The 6,475-nt window shown below is 39.2% G+C and overlaps 1 non-coding gene across 1 annotated transcript; it reads right to left on the bottom strand.

Annotated features, from left to right (window-relative positions):
• Positions 1 to 5,587: 5,587 nt before the first annotated feature.
• On the bottom strand, positions 5,588 to 5,690 carry LOC116216222 (U6 spliceosomal RNA). Its single transcript, XR_004158680.1, has one exon. It is a non-coding gene; the product is annotated as a U6 spliceosomal RNA (small nuclear RNA).
• Positions 5,691 to 6,475: the final 785 nt, after the last annotated feature.

Raw genomic sequence — 6,475 nt, 5'->3', positions numbered from 1 at the left:
GAAGGAAACAGTCAACTTTTATCTGAATACTATGTATAACCTACTGCCATGAGCTTTCTTTGTTTTCAAGAAGCCAGTCTGTGTCAAGGGGAGTATACCTATGATGGTCAGTGTGAAAACTGACTTCTAGCTTCTTTAATTTCAGGGCATCCCTAAAAATTCTAAATGATTGAAAATCATGAAATCAACTTTCTCATCAATAGTCAAGCAATAGATTTTTATGACTGACAGTACATGCATACGAGGAACTAGAAGGAGAAAGAGAATGGATAAGAGAGAAAAAAATAATATCTAGGCATTTTATACTCAGGCTGAGTGGTGACCTCATTGGGATAGGACAGGCCACAGCTTCCTCACTAGGAGAGGTATGGGAGGGGGTGGGGGGAGGAGGGGCTCTGATCTATCTGTTGATCAGAAATAGGACCAGAGGGAATGGCATGGAGCTGCATCAGAGAAGGGTCTATTTAGACATTATGAAAAGGTTCTTATGAAGGTTGTTGGGCTCTGGAACATGCTGCAAAAGCAGGACATGGCTCATGGCAGCAGGACTGCTAGAGTTCAGTAAGCATTTAGACAACACTCTCAGAAATATTGTTTGAATTTCGGTAGGTCCTGTGTGGAAGTGGGATTTGGACACAGTGATCTTTGTGAATTGCTTCAAATTCAGCATATTCTGTGACACTCTGTAATTACAGTTAAAATATCTATTTCCTACATTTATTCCCTATCCCTGTACATTAGCATAATATTACAGAAACTCAGAGGAGTGGAAATACCATTGAGATGGAATTATTCAGAATCTGCTTGGAATCTGCAGGACCTTGAAAGTTGCTAGAAGTCCTATTTATTCACATCTTGACTTTAAAGCTCATCACATTTTCCCAGTTTCCCACTGATGATGGGAAAGAGAAAATGCAAAGATTTTCTGAGGGAGGAAAACAGCATTGATTATAAAATCACACCCCAAAAGCTTCATTTTTGTTATATGTCCAAAACCAAACTGAAAATAATTAGAATAATATACTATATTTAAGTAGATAGTCTGTGCAGGCCAAACACCAATTAAAGATTTATGAAAACACTCATATTTTTCAATATACAATTTTAGGAAGAGACAACAGGCATAAAATTTTTACGAGCTTTGGTGAAATATATGTGTTCTGTATGTGAGAGTGCAAGATACAAACAGTATCCCAAACATATCTTTTATGATTCAGTTACTCTATTTCTCTTAATTTAATTTTCAGAAATGCATTATTGAGTATGTTCACTATGCAATCATAGACATAACAGAGAGGTTAAGTTCTTCATCTAGATATGATAGATATTCAGACATGTAAATATAAATGAGTTTATTATAACACACTCTTCTTACCCATGTGAATTTGTAGCTTATTTTCACTACTTTTAGGAGTTCTAAAGATATTAATAATATTTTTAAGAATACTTTGAAACAAACAAAAAAATCTTTAAAGATTCTTTTTATTTCCTTAGTAGCTATTACAAATATATAGTCTATTTTATTTTATTTTATTTTATTCTATTTTATTTTAAACTGGAATTCCTTTAAATATGATTTCTATTTGCAATTCCTATGTAAAAGGAATTCCTGTGCATTATCTATTCCTGATGGCTGGGATTTTAATGCTAACATTTCCATTTGCTGTTGTTGGTTTTATTTTTTTCCTTTTTCCTTTTTTAATTCTTCATAGTTTTTCTGAATAGCTGTTTACATATGTTTTATTACAATTTTTATAACCTTTATTTAAGTTTTATTGCTTGGTACTATTTACTGTTTTGGTTATCAGGTATTCTTATTGCCTCCTACTGTTTCAGTTCAGTCTTCCAAATTTATTTTGAACCTCCTGCTGTGTTTAAATTTCCTAGACTGTTTTTTTTTTATAATTGATTCACTGGCTTCTTCCATTCATGAATATGTGGATATCACATGAAACAGTATCTCACAGCGTGGCGTCTTTCTTCGGTGCATATCTTAGACATTTATTGGTTAGTCTATAGACTTCTTCACATCTCATGGCTTAAACATATTGTTTTCTGTTAGTGATAACTGGTTCCTACTACACATGTTTCTCACATGTTTCTCTGTCTTTCTGTGCTTTTTGTTTTGTTTTTTTTTTGTTTGTTTTTCTGAACTATTTTGCATTCATAAACTTTCTCGTGATTCATTTCTGTCTTGATGTTACTGTGATGCTTTGTTAATTTACTATCCCACATTTTTGCTGAATAAAACAAGTCTAGTATACATAGGCTTTGTTGTTGTTGTTGTTTCTTTGCTTGTTTGTTTGTTTATTTTTAATATGGTGTCTTTCAGAATCTTTCATAAATATATTAGAAATTTGGCAATGTATATGTTGTATATATGTTGTATATAGTTTTACTTCTGTGTATATATCTAACTGGCACATGTGTTTTCTAACTGAAAGGAGGCTGTTTACAATAGCATAGGCTTAGTAGTTTTTAAAAAAATTCTCCATTGTCCTATCATTATCAGCCCATGTAAAAAAGTTGGTATCCATCTTTTCTATAGGCTCCCTTTAAATACTGAAAGATTGCAATAACGTGTCCCTGGAACCTCCTCCAGAATAAGCAAACCCAGATCCCAGATCTCCTGTCAAGGTTCAAGAGAAGTCCTTCTCTTCAGGGTTGTTCTCAGTGAGTTGTCCTCTAAGTCTGTAGACGTCTGACATTGCCCTGATCCAGGTGCAGCACTTGTACTTGATTTTGTTGAAGCTCATGTGGTTTACATGGGCTCACTACTCCAGCTTGTTCAGGTCTCTTTGTATGGCATCCCTTCCTTCTGTTGTTTCAACTGCACCACTCAGCTTGGTGTCATCTGAAAACTTGGTGGGGATGCACATCATCCTATTGTCTATATCACTGATGAAGAAGTTAAGAGTATTGGTCCCAAGATGAACCTCTGAGAGACAGCAGTCATCACCAGACTCCACCTGGACATAGAACAATTTACTGTCATTCTTTACTGTGGCCGTTTAACCAATTCCTTATCAACTATATAGTTTACCCTTCAAACTTACTTCTCTCCAAGTTAGAGATAAAGATGTTGTATGAGATCATGTCAGAGGCCTTACAGAATTTTGGGTAAATGACATCAGTAGGTCTTCTCTCATGCACAAATACAGTCTCTCCAGCATAGAAGATCACTTGACTGATGAGGAACAATTTGCCATTGGTGAAGCATATTAGGTTTCTCAGATCACCTTTACTTTTGTGTGCCTTATGTCACGGGGTTAACTAGACCAATCTACACCCGTGGGAAGGGAAAGGGAAAAGAGATAGGGAGATGGGAGCTGGGCTCAAGGAAGGAAAAAAAAAAAAAAAAAAAAAAAAAAAAAAAAAAAAAAAAAACAGCTGCAAGAATCTATGGAGGAAAACTTATTTTACTAACTGTGATATCGGAATACAAGGTAACACAATATAATACAATCTAATTGTAATAAATCAAATAAGATAGGAGAGAGAGAGAGTTCCTGAGACCCAGTCGACCTGAAAATCTTGAAATGGCTAGGAAAGCACCCTCCAGCACCCACTGCCAGGCAGCAAGAGACCGCCCCACCCGGAATGGCCAGATCCCATGACTTCTGTGATGTATACAGATAGGTACCCGGAACTGGAGCATTAACACTTTAACTCCCAGTGCACTACGTGATGTTATTATGTGGAATACTGAAAACTGAAAAACACAAAATCATGATAGCCTTCGCATAGCTTCAAGGATGATTCACTCCATGATCTTCTCAGGCACAGACACAAGACTCACTGGCCTATCATTTCCTAGGTCTTCCTTTCTTCTTTTCTTAAAAATGGGAGTAATTTTTCCCTTTCTTCTAGTCACTGGGAATCCTCAGGATCCTGAGATGCACATTATCAGTCTCCATACTTATACCTATTCAATTTAATCAGATGGTAGCAAACAGTGATACAGATTTTTTGCTGGTTCTGCCCTTCTCTGCTTGATTTCTTAGACTTTTGATTAATCTTCCAGCAAGTTTTGGATTATATGCAGAACACTCTGAAATCTCTGTCCTTTATTGAATGCAACAGAGAATATTACAACAGAGGTTGAGGAAAAGGTTGAGGTTCTCAATGTCTTCTTTATTTCTATCTTTGTCAGACCAGTTATCTTCAGGGTTCTTAATTCCTTTAGCTGTAAGATAGGGATAGGGACCAGAATAAACTCCCCACAGTTCAGGAGAAAACAGCGAGCAGCCTGCTACTCTGTGTTGATTGTCACAAGTCCGTGGGGTTGGATAGCATCTACCCAAGGATACTGAGGGAACTGTTTTAAAAAATTGCCACCTCCTTTCCATAATTTATCAGCATTTCTGGTCAACCAGGGAGATTACTGATGACTGGAGACTTGCTAACGGTACATTTATCTAAAAGAAGGTTTGGAAAGAGGATCTGGGGTGCTACAGGCCTGTCAGCCTGACCTTGGTATCAAGGCAGGTCATGAAGCAGACCACCTTGTCTGCGATCACATGGCATATATGGGACAACCAAGGCATCAGGCCTAGTCAGCATTCATTCATATAATGCAAGTCTGACCAACCTCATCTCCTTCTATAAGCAAGTGACCCGCCTAGGGGATGAGGGAAAGGCTGAAGATGTAATCTACCTAGACTTTTGTTAAGCCTTTAACTCTGTCTCCTACAGTATTCTCCTGGAAAATCTGGCATCCCATGGATTGGACCGTGTACTCTTTTCTGAGTAAAATACTGACTGGATGACTGGGCCAAGAGAGTGGTGGTGAAGAGAGTTAAATTCAGCTGGTGATTGGTCATGAGTGGTGCTCCATAGGGGTTGACAAAGAGACTGGTCCTGATTAAGATCTTTATTGATATTAATACACTGTATTTCAGCCACAACAACCTCATGCAGTGCTACAGGCCTGGGACAGAATGGCTGGAAAATCATAGAATCACAGAATCGTAGAATGGCTTAGTTTGGGAGTGACTTTGAGGATCATCAAGTCCCACACCTACTGCCATAGGCAGGCTTTTTAACATCTAGATCACAGAATCACAGAATTGTAGGGGTTAGAAGAGACCTCTAGAGATCATTGAGACCAACCCCCCTGCCAAAGCAGGTTCCCTACTCGAGGTCGCACAGGTAGGCGTCCAGGCGAGACTTGAATATCTCCAGAGAAGGAGACTCCACAACCTCCCTGGGCAGCCTGTTCCAGTGCTCCATCACCCTCACCGTGAAGAAGTTCTTACGCACATTTGTGCGAAACTTCCTATGCTGCAGCTTATGTCCGTTTCCCCTCGTCCTGTCTCCATGTACCACTGAAAAGAGACTGGCCTCACCACTATGGCCGCCAGATATTTATAAATCTGGATCAGGTCCCTTCTCAGTCTTCTTTTCTCAAGGCTAAACAGATCCAGTTCACTTAGCCTTTCTTCATAGGGGAGATGCTCCAGGCCCCTCGCCATCTTTGTGGCCCTCCGCTGGACTCTTTCCAAGAGATCCCTGTCTTTTTTGTACTGGGGAGCCCAGAACTGGACACAGTACTCCAGATGAGGCCTTACCAGGGCAGAGTAGAGAAAAAAATATGGAACGCTTCACGAATTTGCGTGTCATCCTTGTGCAGGCACCATGCTAATCTTCTCTGTATTGTTCCAATTTTACGTATAAGAGATTAAACTGATAAGAACAGATACTTAGCCAAAAGGCCCGAGAAACGATCAAGCACTAGGTCAGATTGCCTAGGGCCCCATCCAACCTAGCCTTCAGTACCTCCAGGGTTTGGGTGTCCACTCTGGGTAAGGTATTCCAGCACCTCAGCAGCCTCTCAGTAAAAAACTTCCCTCTGATACCTAATCTAAATCTTCCCTCCTTTAGTTGAGGATTAATCCTCCTTCCTCTATTACTATCTACTTGTGTAAAAATTTTATTTCCCTTTTGCCTATAAAAAACTGGTGCTCCAGTCTTTTGCTTGGAGGAAAAGGATCTGGAGGTGTCTGTTCACAATCAGTTGAACATGAACCAGCAGTATGCCCAGATGTCTAAGAAGGCCAGTGGCATCCTGGCTTGTGGAATGCAGCGTAATCAGCAGGATTAGGGAGGTGATCATCCCTTTGTACTCAGCACTGTTGAAGCCACATCTTAAGTATGGTGTTTGGTATACATTTTCACCAGTGATGAACAAGAGCCTGCATGCCTTGCTTGTAAATATCTGCATCCGCATAGAAGACCCACTGTCTCTGTTACTGCTGCTAAAGGGTTACACCCACCACCTCATTTTTCTAACATTCAGTATTTGGTTTTCATGTAAGTTCAGCAACCATCAATGCATGTCAGTTTTCTTCAATTGGAGAAATTCAATTACACATCTTTTTTCATGCGCACTTCCATGTCAGATGTCATTTTTTCAGACTTGCTCATCTGCTGCCATCTGTCACATGGTGATGAAATCTAATATAATATTAGCAGG

Source organism: Meleagris gallopavo, chromosome 1 (genome assembly GCF_905368555.1).
Source record: "Meleagris gallopavo chromosome 1, MGAL_WU_HG_1.1, whole genome shotgun sequence".
Lineage (NCBI taxonomy): Eukaryota > Metazoa > Chordata > Aves > Galliformes > Phasianidae > Meleagris > Meleagris gallopavo.
Note: the sequence above shows the minus strand (reverse complement) of the source record. Positions and strands in the feature narration are given on the sequence as shown.